Raw genomic sequence first — 20,607 nt, forward strand, 5'->3', positions numbered from 1 at the left:
TTAAGAACCAGCTGTGAATTTTGGAAATTTTCTTTACTCTAGGGCTTTGTTTCTTAAACAAAATAATAAGTAAGGATGTGATCATTTCTAAAGAGCCATTCAATTTTAAATGTCTGTGTTTCTATAAAATAAGGTAGGAGGTAGAGTTGTTTTTCAATTCACTGTACAAGCAAATGTTAAACAGAAAGAAATGGATCATTTATAATATTATGTTTTGGTGGCCAAACATTCACTTAGGGCTTCGAAAACCAATTACCCTCTCTGCGAAGTAATCAACCCACCCCCTTATAATGCAGAGTGGTACTCTTGATTTAATTGCTGGTTGCTACATCCTTTTTGTAGTCCCTTCAATTAAAGAAAGAAGCTTTAAAATAAGGCAATGAACCAGTAAAAATGTCTCAAACATGAATAAGTGATGAGGTCCCTGTCTGTAGACCAGCTGCTTGCCAGTACTTGCCATGAGGTTCTGTGAATTACTGATGCTGTACAGTAGCTCCCATAAATGGCATCTACCTTAAGAGACTCAGAATGTCTCTCCTCAGGCACCAGGCTGGCTCCGCTGTCCCTCCACTGTAGCCTGGTGCTACGACGTGAGGAAAAGAGCATAATCTGAATAGTTTGGTTCTAATTATTGTGTCAACACAAGAGAAGAAAATGTACAGATTGATGATTTTCTTGGGTAGCCAAGAATGAAAACCTAGAACAATATTTCTCCAAATGCATTTAAATATTCAAATCTTTTGGGGTACAATAGCTGGAGGGTTAAGAAACAGGCACTTCTGTTGATAGACTCCAGTATCTCTGTTCACACTGGAGCCTGTTTGAGAACTGTCTCCTCATAAAGGGGCTTTTGAGACATTTTTTCTAGATTATCCTAGCGATCTAGTTATAGCTGATTGTCCGGGGAAGAGAATCCTGACCCAAACTCAGTCAAGTTGATTGTCTCCCCTCAAAATTTGGAATCGGATTTTGGAAACATCAAGTCTCTGCTGAGTACTTAGATCCTAACCATGGGTCTGGTTATAGCTCTAGTCCTTTGTAAATACCCTGGAGTCCTTATAAAACATTTCCCATTCCCCATTTCCTTTAGAAAGTTCAATGGACTTTCTTAGACTCACGAGGATCTAAACATGTCTAGTGCCTCTGTCTGTCTCTGGCTCTCTCTATTTCTCTTTGTTTCTCTTTTTAAATAAAGTAAGTCTGAGACTCTACAAAGCAATTCTAAAATTTATAAAATATTCTCCTTTTTTGATTTGAAATAGCTCTGAGTAACTTATTGTTTTCCACAGTAGTATTAGGGTACATTTATGGTTGGATGTGATTTTAAATTTGATGTGGTTCAACTGTCTCACTTTATAAATAAGAAAATAGAGGCCCAGGGAAGCACTGATTTGTCCATAGTCTAACAGTTATTCAGAAAGCAAAAAAATATAGTTTAGGACTTCTGGCTCCTGATATGGTATACTTGCAATTAATGACATTTTCTCCACTCATTCTGTTATAAAAGGGAAGAAATACAAAAAAAGAAATGTAAAATAATTACAAATGTTACGATGTTCAAATATATTGAGTTCTCTATCATGAGGTTCCAAGTGAAATACCACTATGAGTCTTATTTGTCTTGAAAAGGATGTCTCTTCGGGAGAGAGGGGGACAGTGAAGAATGGACTGGAGGATTTGCTGTTGCTTTTAGATGAATGATTCTTCAACAGAATACTTCCAACTCCGTAAGTCTGGCTTTCAGTAGCAGTCTGTGTTAGAGCTAGTTTAGGTAATTTTTAGGGTTACACAAAAGTCAAACTATACCAAGTTCAAAAATGAAGTGGAGAAATTTAAAATATGCTAAAACGTTGGCATAAGCAGCCAAGCAGAAAGCAGGGCTGGAGATTCTCTTGTCTTCATCCACTGCCTGTGGTATCCAGAGAATGAGGTTTGCAAGGAGGAAGGCTCACCAACTTCATGCTGCAAAAGCACAGGTGCAAAATTTGTCTTGACATAAATAAGTGAAATTGTTACTAGTCATATGAGTTCTGGACCTGAGTTTTATCCCAATATCACTTCTGAATTGAGAAGGTTCTACGAATGTTTTAGTCATAGTGCTAATTCTCAAGTGTTGACCCTTCCTGCTGTAAATCAAATAGGAAGTGAATATTTAATGAAGACGATTAGATCTTCTTCATCTTCTGCATCCTGTGATCTAGATTGTCAGGATGCTCAGGTGATTCTAAGGAAGCAGGTAAGCCAGCTTTCAACAACTCTCACTCTTTTTCTCACTACTTTCCTTGGGATTCCTCTGTCCAAATTCCTTTGGATTCTTATCTTGCCGGTGCCTACTCTAATCACCAAAAAAAGTAACAATTAAATTACTTTGCATGCAAGTGTCACTGGATTTTAAGAGTGTGCTTGGAAAGAGTAATGATTAATACAACAGCTTGAATTTCTATGGGTGTAACTTTAGATTCTGTGTTGCCTGGGTGTGAAAAGTCTATTTCTACCACTTGGGCCAAAGTAGCCCTTATAGTGCCCTTGTGTGACTCAGAAAAAAGTGCCATTTTACTGCGTGAATGCAGACAACGAACAAGCACGTGCTTCTGAGTGGAGCATGAGCTGACTGCAGCTCTGACTCACTAGTCTGGCTGCCTTGTTCAGGGAACAACCTGCACAACTGTATGACCAGCCCAGTGGCCACACGTATGCACAGGTAATGCTGTGATGGGTTATTCTGTTATGTTTCTGCCTCATTCTCTCACTTACCCCATCTCTCTCCTTTTCTTTCATTCTACATATATATTCTTTTAGAGGAGTAAAACACAAGAGGAATTTCAAAGAAAATAATTTAAAATAAACAGTCAATTATTTCAAGTCTAAACTAATTAAGGGTAGTAGATTATAAGCATGCATAATTTGGACTCAAATTATCTCTGCTCATTACCTATACATAGCAGTAATGCCAGATATTTATATTTATATAACATATATAAATATAATAAACAATATATTACCTATGTTAAATATATTTTATTTCTATCTATATTTATATATACAACTTCGGTGAATAAATTTTTATATATGTAAAATCTTATAGATATATATTCCATTTAATTATATAATACATAATTATATTTCATATAATTATACATAATTTTAATATATGTTATATTATATATTAGAGATTATGTATTATAATAGAATATAGAATATAATTATATATATATAAATTTGTATATATAAAATTACTCACCAAAGTTATTTTATTCCTAACTCATAGTAATAATATTTATTTTCTGTGTTGCTTTAAATGATTAGAGCAGCATATAAAATTATTCAATATATAAGGATATACATTTAAAATCATATATGTTAATTAACATCTTTAATTGGGTAAGCAAATTCACCCAAGTCTGTGAGTATATCTGCTTCTGACTTGGAAGTGACATTTGGGGATGTGACATCAAATCAAACCATAGGAATAAGATTTATGGGAACTGCTTTTGACTTTATGCCACTGTTACTGTCAAACAGGTCAGTGCAGGCAGAAGGCCATGGGCAGCACAGATATTCAAAGACACTGAAATGTGCTAGCAGACCCCAGGGACTCACAAAGGGTCCCTGAGATTCTCAGTGAGGGTCACCCGATCAGTATCTCCCCTGGCTGCGGCCTGGAGAACTCCACTCACCATCAAGGGCAGCCTTGCTTCCTGGGCTGGGAGCCAGGGGGTTTTGTGGGGGGCTTGTGAGACTTCCCCACGGAGGCCACCCCAGCAGAGCATCTTGTTCGAGCACAGAGATGCTTGTCTCCTGCAGTGTCTTCAAAGCTGAGGCATTTCTTTCCTGGGAGCATCTGCCCCAATGGAGAGGAAGAGGCAAGAAGCCCTGAATTTTTCACGTAAATAGTAGTGATACTGTCAACCTACTCTTCCAGGAAATTCCATTTCCAGATTTAACATGACATTTTCATTCCCCTACCTCATTTACAAAAATTTATATTTCTCCACTATTTTTTTCACATGCAAACCATGTGCATAATGGCTTTGACTATATAGTGATGAAATAGCACTTTATCACACTTCATGAATAAAGGGCTTTACTTTTCCACTTGCTATTTGGATAGAAATTGAAAATATCACTGAAATTTACCCATTACATCTTTCAGAATAAGGATGATGACCTCCTACCACTCTCATTCACCAGGGAGTAAAGAGAGGGAGATCTGTCCACCTCAAAGGAAGATGTTGATTCCAGCTTAAAGATTTCTAAAATGGCCAAAATATGCATAGAGATGGAATACTACTTAAAATACACATTATCATATTTCATAATTTAGGAGGTCACTGATTATAAGATATACCACTAAGAAAGAAAAACTAAAGCATCTCAAAAGAACTATTCTAATTTTACTTAATTATATTATCCTTGCACACACTTGAAAAGGAAAATACTGAGAAATGAATCGGTTACAGCATCCCTCAAATTCTTCACATTCGTCGTCATAGTCCAACTCTCCTGAAACACTTTGCAGCTCAAATCACTGATGTCCCCACAGGATGGTCCTCTGTGTCTAGAAAAGCACTGGTGATAGGGAAGTTCTTTAAAAAGTGGGCTCTTCCATTGTCTCTAGAATTTTCTTCTAAGGCACTGCAACTTAATCTGCAAGTTTTAATGCTAGTGCCACATGCACACAGGCAAAGACAACTGTGTCACAAACGCTGCTTGGCCAAGAGAGACGGCAAGAGGCTGTCCAACAGTAAGATGCATTCTGATATCAGAGATGCTAAAATTGTGAAAAACGATGTGCATCCAAGAGTCAATGAACTATTGTTTTCCCTGAGATTTTGACAGTAAATAGCATTTTTCGTATTTCAGAATGTTGCCTACAGAGCACTCCCTCTCAGAGAACATGCTGCGGGTACTCTGAGGCACCACTGAGGAGGACCCTAAACATGTGAATATGTGAGGACTAAAATTCCTCTCGATGAGTTAAACTTTAAAATTGACACATGAATCAGACTGGAAAAATGTAAACTAATCTTAAAAGATGGGGTAATTTGCAGGTCTAGAACTTCTAAGTTTAATGTTTAACATCATTTATGTGTAGAGAAAAAAAATGATCGTAATGGTATTTGTCCAACCTTGGAAACTTGGGAAAAAGAAAGAATTATAGAAGCAAAAGTTATCAAGTGGAGAGGGAAGTTTATTCAACAGACTTAAGTAGTAAAATAATGCAACACACAGGCTTAGCCTGATGTCATCAGTTCGTGTGATTTATGTAATTCCTTTGATACTGATTCCAAGCCCCCACATTGTCTGATTATGTAAGATTGCCAATAAGGGAGAAGATGCAATAGTTTTTGAGAATCAGGTTTCAATATAATTATTTCTCATCAGAAATTAAATTAATTGACTTTTTAGTTTTATACATCAATCTACTGAGTTTTAGTTAATGGGTCACTCTCCTAGGATTTCATCACCTCTTATTCTTCAACAATGAAGCTCTCTAGATAATAATAGTATCACCAATGTAACGAGTATCACTTTATGAGACTCCCTGGGGATCTGCTTGTTCAATTTCCCAGGAACATAGAAATGCATTTTTTTTTTTTTGCCTGTATACCAAATTTTTGAAGAAAAAGATAGGAAATAGCAATAGTGATTAAGTAGGCTGTGGGGATTAGAGTCAGTAGTTAAATGGATGTGAAAATTGTCTTGCATGAAGTCCAGATTAGTACTGGTAGATTCGGGTATGGTTACCTTTGTATGTGTGGCAGAGCAGAAGCTGACACAATTAATAAGGGAAACCAGAAGTAAGGAAAATTATAAGCTATTTTTTTCTGTTGTGATAATTATCACATAGAAGCCACTATTGTCACAGAGACTTCCTTTACTCTTAAATCCCTGGAGAGAATGATTTATTCATTGTAAGACTCTCCAGAGTGTTTTGTAGACACTAGATGTTTAATGACACTTGTTTTGTACTTTTCAAAGTACAGTAGTTTCAAATCTACATATTAGTGTATAAAAACATTTTCATATGTATCATTTAATTGAATACTTCTAAACAGCGCTGTGGGTTAGATTTGAAATGCCCAGAATTTGGGGCTTCAACCAACCTCTAGTCTCTCTTATAACTTCTTGCTGAGACTATAATGGCATGAAAATGGTATACGCTGTCAGATTTAGATTTGTAGAAACAGAGATTACATTGTAGTAAAATGAACCCATACAGTATGATCGATAACCAACTTAATGTAATCTCTCAATGTCACCTGCAATAAGAACATGCAATCTACAAGTGCCAGGGTAAACCTGCTCAGGGTGAAGAATGGAGGCTACAGAGCTAATTTACAGCACCACAATTTTCATTACTACAGCTAGCTGTCAATTATATGCACTCACTTGTTTGGAAACTGAAGCTATTATAAAAATTCTGTAAACGTACCAAGTCTACTAGCAAAGGATTTCAATAAACTTCTAAGTTTCTAATAAGCTACAAAATTATTTCTGTCTTACCTTTTCTCCTAAAATCTCTTAGCTCATCTTTTATACACAGGGAGAAAAAAATACATACTTTCACATCATACTTCATGACTCATATTATTTACATGTTTAAATAGCAATGTTTCATTATTGTATTTTCTGTAATCAATCAGGAATATTTATTTAATGAGTTCCTTCCATGTAAAAGTTCTCTGCTTTGTATATAATGTACACTTTTATAGCACTCATACCACTGCAAACCTTTTTGTTGTCTTATTCCAGATAACTAGGCTTAACATATTGTTACTACTGAGTTGCCATGAAATTAGCACTAGTGATTATTCACCAGACTTGGATGAGATAAGGGAAGTTCACCAGATGATAGGTCATAATGTCCTTGCCAGGGGAGTCCTACACACTTTGAGCTGCTGGAACCTGCCTTTAAAGGCTTTTCTCTTGGTTGACCAGGGGCCTTATGTTGCCTTATTTCCAGGAGTAAAAGCAAAAACACCAAACTACAAACATTTCACTGATTCTGTTATTGTGCAAAGCAATGTGTAGTGTTTTGACTGAAAATGCCTCCACGATATGGATCACATGTCTATCAGTGATCATGAATCTTTCTCTTATGAAGGTAGCTTTAAATTTTGACAGTAGGCAAAGGTTATTCAGATCTGAATCTGCTGAATGATATTTTTCCCTCTCACCTTCGATCTAGACTGAAGACTTATGGAAGGTGCGATTGAGTCTTGTACATCTCGCTAGTGTCCGACCCCGCTAGCATGGCACCAGGAGAAGGGGATGCTATAATGAAGCGACAGAGATGGTGGCCTCCAAAGTCACACAAACCTGGTGTCCACGATCCCGCTTAACAATTTTGAATGTAGGCCAGTTAACTACCTTCGCCTTAGTTGCCTCACACATAAAAGCGGACAATAATCCGACCTACCTCATGCGAACTTGTGCACATAAAGCACAACTGTGGCACACAGTAAGGGTTTGCTAAGTATTAGCACTGTATTATTGTTGTTGTTTATATGCTCAAAATGTGGGTGAAGAATGACTAAGATATTGGATAAATAAATAATATAAATAACATAAGCAAAATCATTTTGCAAGCCGATTGAAAAAGAGTCAGCAATATAAAATGTTTTTAGAAAGTGTTCAAAGTACAACATTATTATTGCGTTTCATTCTATGAGCACACACGCCCAATTTAAATCAGAGTTACGGCTGGAAGGACAAAATAAGGAGAATGTCGGAAGGTCCGATGTGGGTAACAAAGGACACTTGAGTCAACAGGTAAAACTGTTAGCAAAATAACAGATTAGGACCCAGGTCAATTATTTACTATCAAATTATAATATAATAGGAGCAGGACAGGAATAAAGACTCAGACGTAGAGAATGGACTTGAGGACACAGGGAGGGGAAAGGGTAAACTGGGACGAAGTGAGAGAGTGGCATGGACATATATACACTACCAAATGTAGAACAGATAGCTAGTGGGAAGCAGCCGCATAGCACAGGGAGATCAGCTGGGTGCTTTGTGACCACCTAGAGGGGTGGGATAGGGAGGGTGGGAGGGAGACACAAGAGGGAGGGGATATGGGGACATATGTATACGTATAGCTGATTCACTTTGTTATACAGCAGAAACTAACACACCATTGTAAAGCAATTATATTCCAATAAAGATATTTTTAAAAAATTATACTTTTTAAAAGAAAGTGCTCATGCTGAAGGCTTCCTTGAATTCAGGTAAGATATTAGATTTTGAAAATGCATATATCATGCTAGCTACAATTCTTTGTCTAAGGCCATGCAAGCTAATAATTTCCCAAAAAGAAATATTAAATTAGGTACAAGGGTTTAGTTAAGCTAGAATTTCCCAAAGAATGTGCACCGCTGATACGTTGAGAAATATCATATCTTATTATATTAGTTGTATGTCTGCAATAATATAATGTTTAAACAGCACATTAGGAGAAAAACATCAAGTGTACTAAGCACAAAATTTTATGGATATTATTGTTTTTGATGAGACTAAGTTAAAAGAGAGTTGATTTTAAAATAATATTTATTAAATAATTAAATTGGTAGTCTGTGGGCTTTGTAAAACTTATGAAGATGGTATACAAATCCAAAGTTTGGGAAATGCTGACAAGATAATAAATGATTTATCTATCACAAATTGGTTGTAAATAGCACATTAATAGCTTCATAACTTCTCATTTCATTAACTCAGTGTCTGATAGCAATGACTTGGTTTCTGATATAATACTCTGTTGGATTATTTAAAATAATTTTATACATATTTATAATACTATAAGCTCCACACAAACAGATGTCATGTCTAACATGTTTGCTGTTGTGTCCCTAGTGCCTGGCACATAATATGTACTAAGATATATTAGTTAAGACAGTAAACAAACAATTATATAAACTTAGGTAAACACATTAAAATTCTAAAAATTGTACCCAGAGGAAAACATAGAACAATAAACAGATATTTTATAAGACTGGGAAATGACTCTCACTCTGTCTAATATCTGATAGAACCCCATTATATCATACCTACCATTAAAGTTGTTGCTAATCAAATCATAGAGTTCATTAAATTAAAAAAAATAGATAATGACTGGAATTAAAAAGAGATCTGGAACCATGTCAATTAAGGATCTACTAAATACTAAGGTAACTGGGAAGTCCAAGGGCCAATTTAAAGATTATGTTAAAGAGACTGATTTGTAAGAATATTTCAGAATTGATTTTTTTCTGCATATTTACTAAAGATATTAGTATTCATAAATAACTTCAGCTATGGTTGATTTTAATTTAAAGGTCACAAGATAAGTGTTTTCCAAGCTTAGTAAAGGTAAAGAGTGGAAGAGTTACATTTGTGTTGGAAACAATAATTTTATGATATAAAGAAATGATTTCTTTTGTAATTTTGTCAAAGGAAAGTTGAGATTTGCATGCTTATAAAATTTCCATGATTTTTGTATTTTAGGAATAATTTATACACTAAATATTTTCCCACTATGACATAGGAAATTAATATCCCCTTTAAAGCAAGATTATTATCATGTAGGAACATCTTTAATAGATTTGCAGTCTATTAAAACACCATGGTATAGGAATACTGAAAAAGAAAGCCTTAACACATGGACCACTTTTGGACACTGTTTTCTTCTTTTCTTTATTATGCTTCCAGGAAAGGAAGATCAATCAATACGAATAAGACCATGTCTATAAAGCTGAAAACAAGCTGAACTGGCACCAAAAATTCATTTTAATGACATTGCAACAGAGTCAGATGCTCAGTGGGGCCACAACAGTCCATCCAAATGTTTTCATAAGGTTTCTGCCCAGGGCTTGAAATGGGAGAAAGAAAATATCCCTGGCTTTAACAATAAATCTCCTCTAAATGCAACTTCTAATTTCCTTTTTATGTAGCAAAAAACTATTAACCAAAAATATCTGAACAAGATTGTAATTACTGACGACCAAAACTGTATCATGCAGATAGGCAACATAATGATAAAATCCCAGCATCCACAGAAGTTTCTGAGCAAGCTGGGTTCTTACTCACCCTTAATTATACACAGACCCTCATAATGTGTGGCCACAGGGAGGAAGTAGTCAAATGTTATATGGGAGTCAGAGTATTTTACATTCAAATAGGAATGGAGATTAGGATTTCAAATATTAAAAATGAATATTGTATATGGGGATACTGAATCTTTCAGTAAATAGAATCTAGAATTTTCAAAGGGAAGATAGAACTTGGAGAGAGTAGAGGTGGTGGAAATATGATCGATAATAGATGATTTTCTTCCCAGAGTAAATATTCTATTGCATAATGTGTTCCTTTATATTTTGTTTCCACGTAATATTTAATTTGATTTTTTTCTCTGATCTCATCTTCCTCTAGTGTTTGTCTATAGAATGAGATAACTAGGAAAAAACAACCTGGTATAAAGTAGATGTTGAAGCAAAAATAAGAGTAAGTAGTAATAGAAATAGGGCTTGCCAGCTCTCAAACAAACAAAAACTTCACATGGGAAGGCCTTTAAAAATACTTGGGCTATTGTTTTCTGTATACGTAGGCAGAAATGACTTAGCATCTGAAAATGCTCTGTTTGAAAATATCTTCTTCATATTTTGATTCCTCTTGCTATTCTCTTTGAAATGGAAATACCACTGGGAGAGGTAACATATTACAGTAATATGTTAATGTCATATCAGATCTCTTTTCTCCCATCCAAGGGAGAACTTTGGGAGAAGGCTGTGAAAATACGGACACCAGAAAGAAGAAAGGAACAAAACAAAATGTAAAGGAAAATGGTGTCCACATTGGCCTGGAACTGCAGTTAATAACCAGCAGGAGTGATCCAGGAGTATGATTAATAGACACAGGAACATCCCTGATAACTATTACTAGGACATAATGTTGTGCTTTACAGCAATTAACCAACATACTAACAATGTTAAAGTAATCATCTTTTGCAAATGTTTTCCAAATTTACAACTTATGTTGACAAACTTCCTTTCACAAATACTTGGTAGGCAACCTGGATAGTTATTCAATTCATATGTCTTGTGGTCTGTAGCTTACCTTTAAAATACATCCACAAGGACAGTCTGATATAATTACATGTGTATTAGTTATTTTATACCCAAGAGTTGGCACAGGATTGCTCTAAGCAAAAACACACAGTCTGTGGGTTGTTGGCTAGCATTTCAAGAAAAAACAAGATTTCAGAAGTGGATACAAGTGGTACACATTGCATTTATCACCACCCAAGACCTCATGTTTTGTTAATTAGCATAAATTAATTTAATTTTAGTTACAACTTGGGGGATGGGTTTTTATTGGTGAGATTACTGATGTTCACCTAAATCGGCTAAAATATTTAGAGATCCCCCCAACTCTTGCAACAAAAGGATAAAGAAATATAGGGAGCCCTTTACCTTTTGCTTTTCATAGGTGATTTATGGCTAGGTTCTTTTTCATCCATTGAATTAGAGGATTCTGACTGCCTGATCCCACTTATAAAGTAAACTCAATCCTGCTTCTAGAATGTTTTCATATTTGCTATAGGAGAAGCATCCACACGAGGAGTAGTTGGAAAAACTAAAGGGACAGAGAGCTTGGATTTTCAAATTTACAGAACAGGTTGTACAGGCAACTTTTGAGCCTATTGCTAATAAACATTTGCCTTCTAATTTGTAGGTGAGGCAGACTTTTGTATCACACATGTTTCTTATACAGTACTGAGATTGATGGAGAAGTTACTCAGACCTACTCATCTATCTCTAACTAATGGTGGCTACTTATATCTACTAAAAAGCCAGAGTGGCACAGGTCTGTTTGGAACAGTGCATTTATTAGTGCCAACTATATACCAGACACTGCTGGACTTAGGAGTGAACAAGATAGACATCCCAGCTCACAGCCTAGATTCTAGTTAATCAGAAATTAGGAACAGGGGAAGAAAAACTTTAAATAATAATAGTAATAATAATTTATATTATTTTAGTTATAAGAACCAAGGGTTTATAGAATGTTTCAATCTATTAAAAAGGAAAAAGTGATAAATTTATGCCACTAAAAGATATGGAAGCCTCTCGTTCTCTACTTGTTGGTCTAATTCAAACCTCATTCTTTATGTAAACAGCTTTTTGTAAATTCTGTTATAGATGCACCCATGGATGATAAGATGTTTAAACACTCATTAGCTGTTTGGAAAATTTTAAAACCTGTTTGTGTCTCAGTTCACATGTCTTCAAAATTGGAATACTAATTTTGTATTGTATTACAAATACAATACAAAGGGAGGAATAGATGGAATGCTACTACAGATGAAAGCATCTGTGGTAGTTATGGTGAAGAATAGATGAAATACTACTACAGATGAAAGCATCTATCATATTACCTTATAGAGAGTCAGCAATAAACACTTTAAGAATGATGACATCCTTTAAACAAAATGGGAAATATTAATTGATATGAAAATTTGAACATTTTAATGAATTTTAAAAATACATGTTTTGAAAAATTATTGGTTCTATGGTATTAAACCAGGAGATTAAAAATGAGTTAAGAGACTTCCTGGTTAGGATGTTGAGTAAACACTGGCATCTAACTTTTCCCGCCTGAAAGTCCACTAAAGCTAGAATATATGTTATGTACCCATGTACATTCATAAATATGTATGATAAATATATAGACATATTCAAACCAGGACACTACTGAGAGTAAAAGGGAGAGCTGTTTATAATTATACGCGGGCAAAAGAAGTAAAATCGGACTATACTGGGCATACAGGACATATGGCCACTCTAACCAAGAATGAAGTTCAAGGTCAACAAGACCCTCTCACTTTTTTTTTTTTTGGTATTTTTTTCCCCACTGCATAGCATGCAGAACTTCCCCAACCAGGGATAAAACTTGTGTCCCCTGAAGTGGAACTGCGGAGTCTTAACCACTGCACCACCAGGGAAATCCAAGACCCTCTCATTCTTAATAATAAACACACAGCTAATAATTATTAGGAATCTGAGGGAAGCTGAGGAGATTAGAGGACAAAAAAAGAGGAAAATGAACAGAATAAAGGAACTTAGAAACTGAGGGAAAGGGAAAAAAATGTTATTATCCTTGAGAGACAAGAAAAGATTTTGCATATATGAAGTAATAATAGTATGCTATTAAAATGGAACTTTTGAAGAACAAAAAAGAGCTCTTTGATTTAAAACCAGGATGAAAAGTCATTCTAGGAGGAAGGAGAAAACAGAGAAATCAGAAGAGACAAAATCATGAATAGAAAAATAAAAAGAAATTTGAGGAGTAGCCAGTGTGAAAGTGAGCACCTACCAAACAGATGAAAACAGACCTATTCTAAGGCATGGTGTGAAATTTCAGAACATCGGGGAGTAAGAGTGTTCTTCTAATTTCTAGGGAGAAGGATCAAGAAACTATCAGAGAATGTGCTACACCCAAATGAGGGAGTGAATTCAAATGAAGACACGGGAAATAGGAAGCATGACTTCCAACATAGGGGGCGATGAGGAAATTGTAGGGTGAATAAACACTGGTGTGGTGAAGGGAGATTTCATGATGATGGGATGCCCCAGATATAGAGAGCAAGCAGTTTGGATTGGAGCAAGAGGAAACACTGGCAAAATGTCCACTATTATTTTACAGTCTTTTAAATACTGAGAACAGAATATGTCGGATTCTACTCTGTACTCGCCACAACAGTGCACTAATAAACTTCCTATTCTCACGTGCCTGTCCTGCTGCCTGGATCAGCTAGGGTATCAGGTAACCTCTCGAAAGCATGCTGCCTTGTCTTAGCCCTGAAACCTGGGGATACACCAAGTGAGCTTAGAAGCAGAAGGGGCAAATATGGTTCCAGTGAAAAGAAAATAGAATATATGCACATAAATCAAAAAAGGAAAAATAACAGTAATGATGATAATGATGAGGATCTAGCAAGTTCCTGAATAGTCTCATTTTTTAATGTGGATTTTGTTCAAAAATATGAGTAGAAACAGGATATGAGATTAATGATTATGTGAGGGGAGGTCAGCCCTACTGACCTCCTCTGTACATAAATACAACAAAGAGATTTTTGAGAAATTCATCCACAGTTATACTTTTATTCAAAGTTATTTTCTTACTCGTCATAAATGAGACAAATGCTGTTATACAGCACTCAATTGTGCTGGGCATTGATGAGCTTTGCTTCTACTTTAAGTCTGTCCCAGAAATAGGACTCCAATATTTGCCAGTTTAGGCAACATGTCGTATTGGTGCAGTTTATTATTTAACTTACTTGGTTGCATCAATTAGACCAAGAGAAAAGATAAAAAGAGAGATTAGCTGCTATATGAGATTCTCCTGCTAAAATTGCCAGGAATCTTCTGAAATGGAAATTGATTTACTCAGAAGGAATGAAAGGTGACCCAGCAAACTGAAAAACCTAGGGTTTGGAAAGACAGAAGCTCAGGCATAGTGGCTTTAAGTTTAGCCAGAAGGGAGGAATTCCTAGTGAATAAGTGTGAGGTTGTTCTTGTACTTTGTGCTGATTTAACTGGATTTCCCAAGGTTTTGTTTGTTTTTTGTTTTTTTTTCCACCTGCCTGCTGCACAAGCTGATTTTTATGGACTAGACAAGAGTTTCAGACCCCAAATGACAGAGGAAACCAAACAACAGTCCCTAACCATAGACAATGTGAAGCCATTCTCAGTTTTTTGAGCAGGGAAATCGCACAACAGAGGCAGTGCTTTTTAAAGCACCAAAAGGGCAGTGTGTTTAAAATACTGTTTAGGCAGGTGTGTAAAAATGTTTGAAGGTGGGCGTATTTGCATCTGGGGTACCATTTTGGAGGCTCCATATGTGATGGAGCTGCCTGTTCTAGGTCTAAGGCCATCTTGATTTTACTTGGGGTCCTGCCTTCCCTTGCTTGGTTCTGTCTGCTGCGTGGGCCTCACCAGACCTCTTATAGCTTTCCTCTCCCTTTCTTGATTTAAAGTTCGAGAACCACTTGAGAACTTTTTGTCATATTAACCTATAACTGTGACTGACACACAATGAAGAGATTTAAAAGAAAGCCTGGCAGGTAGAAGTCATCTGAGGAATAAGAGTGTGAATCTGAAAGGGAGTCTTGGGTGGTGGGTAATCAGTTACAGAGAAGAGCTCTCCTTTCAGGCTGTGTTTGATCAGCGAGTTGGTTCCTAGATTTTCAATTGGAGCTGTATGAACAGAATTGAACTCAAAGATTTTATACTGATTGTGAGGAACTGAAACAGCTGAGCACGTGAAGCGGGAGTTGCTAAGTGATTACAAAGGTTTATAACAAAGACAGCTTGTGAGAAGTCGACAAAGAGGAGATGATGTGAAAGAAGACAGAGGAGAGCTATTCTATGTGCGGGTTAACAACAGAGGAGGCAAACTAGGTTAGGAGAAAGAAAGAGGAGGGCGAATGCCTTTGATGAGAAAAAATACAAATGAGTGGGGGGGGAAGAAAATGGAAGAAGCCAGTGTTTCGAGGCTTACACTTTAGAATGTGAACACATGAGAGTATATGACACACACGAACACAAAGGGGTAGAAGCATAGCGGTGCCTGGCCTGTGAATGTTAATAAGCTCTCACAGAGAAGAGGAGAGCTGTGTGTCCTCATTTCTAGCTGGTTTCCTTGCAAAAAGAGAATGAGGTGCCACAATCATATTAAATATTACCAATGATACCTAATACAATTCCATTCAATCTTGTTACCTTCTCAAACCAGATTTTGCTAGGTTCAGTTTAAGATTTTACACTGAAAAAGTAACTAGATAATGGGAATAGAATTTAAATTATCCTTAAAGTCTGGCTCAAACCCTAAGGGATAATTAACCTAGGTACACAAGAAATACACAAGTTATCCTATAAAAGCTCTCAGAAATTGGTATTCGAGAAAATACCTGTAGCTGAATTAAGACCTAAAATTGATAACAATTGCTTAGTGCTTTATAAACTGATTTCATTTAAAATGTGTTCTCTGATGAAAAACCCCAAGGCATCAGTGGAACAATTAAGAAGTAAATAATTTATGGCAAAAGTGCTGTCCAAACCACAGATAATGAATTAGAGTTGCGTAAGGAAGTTTTGATGATAATGAAGACATATAAATAAGAGATGCTCATCTCAGGAATCATATTTAAAATAAGACTACAGAATCCAAACTGAGGAGTACCATTTGTATGCACACACATGGCCATTCGGATGAATAACACATACGGGGCACTCACACACATACAGGCATGTATGTGCACACACACACTATGAACACTGGCTCTGGATCACACAAGCCTGTCTAAGAAGTCAATCTCCATAACCCACTAGATGTGTAAGTTAGGACTTGATTTCTGTGAGTTTTACTTTCCTCATCCAAAAATTGGAATAAGAGTAGTATTACATACCCCGTGGGGTTGTTGTGAATTATTAGATGAGTTAATGTGTGTGATCTGCTTAGAACAGTGCCTGGCATTTAGTTTGCCCCCAATACTATATATATAGCTACAAGCATAAAATACAAAATCTTTATCACATTTCCTAACACATTAGTAATTGTTATCTCTAGCTGGTAAGCAATTTTTATTTTTGCTTATCTATATTTTCAAACTTTCCTATTTTGAACAATACGTTAAAAACCATAAGACAAATAATAAATAATAAAGCTTAATATTTTACAAACTAAATGTGGCACTGTTACTCAAAAGGTAAGGCTATATGCAGCTGGAATTATGAATAGTATACAGAGACACAGAGGTAGGTGTGGTAAGAAGAATAAAAAGTATTCCCCCAGTATTCCCGACCCCTAGTGCACACCCCCTGATCCCACTCCTTGAATGTGGGTAGGACAGGTATACACGATGGGCTATCACTCCTGTGATTAGGTTGCTCTATATGGCAAAGGTGAAGAGATTTTGCAGGTGTCAGTAAGGTCCCCACCTGACTTGCGTTAATCAAACAGGTGGTTATACTGGGTGGATGTTAGGCATGGCCTCATCAGGTGAGCTCCTGAGAGAGAGTCCAGAGGTCAGAGATCCTCCCACTGCCACACCGTGAGAAGGATGCGTATCTGGGACCTTGGGAACATCCTCTAGGAGCTGAGGGCAATCCACAGCCAACAGCCAACAAGCAAATGGGACCCTCAGTCTTAAAATCTCAAGGAATTGAATTCCATCGACACCCTGAATAAACATGGAAGAGGATCTCAAGCCTCAGATGAGACCACAGCCCTACTGATCCCTCATTTCAGCCCGTGGGACCCTGAGCAGTCGACCCAGCTAACCTCCGCCAGAGTCCTGACCCATGGAAACTGTGAGATAATAAATTGGTGTTACTGAAAGCTGCTAAGAAAACGAACATGACAGAGAAGGAACTGCTTTGCTTTGCTGGGGGGCTGGCGGGAGGTGATGGCAGCAGGAGTGGGGGGCAGGTTCATGATTCCATTAGAGCTCAAGCATCCACCCCAGCAGCCCATTTCCACCCCCCGCACCACTGTACTACCGGAACTCCTGAGAGGCTTAACGATAAATAAAATGATATTACTGAGTGCAAGTGCTTAAAAACTTGAGTAACAAGCTCTCTATAAATATTAGATTAAAAAGACATGAACAGCTTTTGCCATTATAGAGAATAATAGAATTTGATCAGCTAAATCCCAGGGCTTTATAAAGCACAAATTATGTAAACAAGCTTAATGGCTTTTTGATAAAACTACAAAAGTACTGCTAGGAAGAATGCAGGAGGTGTTCCTTATTTGGACTTTAAACTTCACACCGTATAGCACAGATGTTTACTTAAATTTTTAAAAATTAAATATGAATACAAAGAGAGTAAAGATGAATTTGAGGATAGAATATTAAGGAAAACATTGTTTTTGATTTAGGGATAAACAGTAATTTTCCAAGGATAATAGCTGGATCTAGCTTTATTTACTATTGTTATTATCACTGGGCAGAGAGAACTAAATGAAGCTTTAAATAATAAAAGTTCAATGTTTCTAGAAGATGATGGTAAGCATCTTAAGGAAATAGAAATAAACTGAAATGTGAGAAAAATGTACAAAAGAAAGAGGTCAATATTAGAAATATATGATAGTATATACTCATTAAAATTATATTTATGATACCAAATTTTCAGAGAGGTGATAAAAATTGAGAAGGAAGGTGAGGATAACAATGGCCACATTTTATAATGTGCCCTAAGATCTAAAAAAGGAAACCAGGCTTTGACTTGCACAGAATGATGAATTCTCCTACAAAAGATTCAATGAATATATTCTCTCCTCAATGTCAACTGAGCACTTGAGATGCTGTCATTTAGGGCACCCCCTAATTTCCAAGTGATGAAGCGCTGAACTGCAGATAGTCAAAAGGAGAATTGCAAAGTAGAAGAACTGCTTTTTGATAAAAAATGAACAGTGCCAATTTATGTCAAATGTGGCCAAGAAATGAGTAAATTCAAGCTTGTTTGAGGCAAGAGGATTTTGCTTCTCGATTATTTGAATAGTGATATTTTTCTTTCATGTTCCATGGCAATAATAGAATTTTTTTTTTTTTTAAGAATAGAAGGCAGTGTAGAGATCAACTCATTCCAATTCCTACTCTATTTATAAGGAAACTGAGACAGAGATTAATTGTGTTTAAAGTCTTCAGGGAATCTGTATAGTATCTGCCCACAGCACAGCTCCAACAGGCTGAATTACAGGCACTGAAGGCGACATAGAGTCCCACCTTTTCCTGATCTGTCCCTGCTCTTCTGTACTCCTTTACATGGGGCTACTCAAGGCAGAAACTTGGGAATCATTTTCAACTCCAATCACCAGCCACAGTCTGGTCAACTCAATTTTCTAAATATCCATCAAATCAATCCTCTCCTTTACCTGTCGGCCACCACCTTGAATCTCAACTTTAACTCCTGTATTACAACAGAGGCTTTCTGACTTGTTTCCCTGTCTTATGTATGGGTCTCCTTTGGAAAACCCTATTCCCAGCTGCCAAAACCATGCTTTAAAAATACAGTATCATCAATTGCTTGCCAAATTTCAACTGCTTTGCATCCCATATAAAGCATGTTACGAGTTGATTTATTTTTGTTATTGAACCAAACTTGGGTCCACTCACTGAACGTGTAGCAAAGCCACTCTACTGACACTGGGTTGTAGTGAAGGAAAGTAGAGTTTATTGCAAGGCACCAAGAAAGGAGTATGGGCAGCTCATGTTCAAAATACCTGAACTTCTTGATGGCTTTCAGGTAACAGTTTTGAAAGGCAACATTATGGGTGTGAGTTGTAGGGTGCCTGATCAGCTCCTGCACAATTCTCTGATTGGTTGACGGTGAGGTAACAGGGTGATGTTTCAGGAATCTCAATGATCAACCTTTTGGTTCCAACCTGTCTGGGGTCTACATACTGGTAGTCAGCATGTAGTTAACTTCTTCCATCTTGGGGGGGGGCGGTTAGTGTCTGCAAAATAACTCAAGGATATGGCTCAGGATATTATCCATAGCCCTTGAGGAAGAACTAAATGTTTTTGACTTTGTTTCATGGCTAAACTATTATTTTGTCTTGCTTGACTATTTTTCTTTGTTTCTGCACTTTCTCATTTTCTCACTTCTCTGATTAAATTTGCTCTTTGGAACTCGGGGAAGGAATAGGAGGCTAAAGCTTTTTTTTACAAATAAGAGGTGGGGGGCATGGAGGGTGGGGGGAGTCTGAACCCAGGAAGGCCCCACTGGGTCCTGCTCATTCATTATATACCTTTGCATTGATTCAAAATCACTCTCCATCCTCCCAGTCTTTTTCTCATTCTTTACAACCCAAGCAGTCAATTCGACATCCATAAGGATGACCCATTTGTCCCTAAAATTCTCTTAGACACTTTTCCTCCACTTACTTATACATTCTCCTACATACAGAATATTTCATCACTAGAAATCTGACTTATCTATCGACTTCCTAGGAGCTCATTTCGCAGATGCCTTTTCCCAGTTTACATCATCCCCTAAGTGATATTATCATTTCTCATATATTCATATGCTAACAATTAGGACATTTATGTCTCTAACCCAAACATCCTTTTGGGGCTTGTCCAACTGCAGAATTTGCATCTCAATTGAGATGGCATATAGCACTTCATATTTAAATAGGTCAAAACTGAATTCTTGAAATTCCTCTAAATCTGTTCTTTCCTTAATTTCCCACATCTGCCATATGGCACTGTAATTCATCCAGTTATTTAATCCATATATTCAGGAGTTATTCTTTTTGTTGTTGTTGTTAAATGTTTTGCTCTTTTTAATATATATATTTTTAAATTTATTTTATTATTTAGTTATTTATTTTTGGCTGCGTTGGGTCTTCACTGCTGCACGTGGGCTTTCTCTAGTTGCAGCGAGCGGGGGATACTCTTTGTTGCGGTGCACGGGCTTCTCATTGTGGTGGCTTCTCTTGTTGTGGAGCATGGGCTCTAGGCGTGCAGGCTGCAGTAGTTGTGGCTCGTGAGCTCAGTAGTTGTGGCTTGCAGGCTCTAGAGCGCATGCTTAGTGGTTGTGGCGCATGGGCCTAGTTGCT

At 36.8% G+C, this 20,607-nt stretch overlaps 1 protein-coding gene across 1 annotated transcript in view; it reads right to left on the reverse strand.

The window, feature by feature from the left end:
* Positions 1-20,607, reverse strand: part of CNTNAP2 (contactin associated protein 2) — a 1,523,154-nt gene that overhangs the window by 729,459 nt on the left and 773,088 nt on the right. The window lies entirely within an intron of this gene.

Source organism: Balaenoptera acutorostrata, chromosome 7 (genome assembly GCF_949987535.1).
Source record: "Balaenoptera acutorostrata chromosome 7, mBalAcu1.1, whole genome shotgun sequence".
NCBI classification, from domain to species: domain Eukaryota; kingdom Metazoa; phylum Chordata; class Mammalia; order Artiodactyla; family Balaenopteridae; genus Balaenoptera; species Balaenoptera acutorostrata.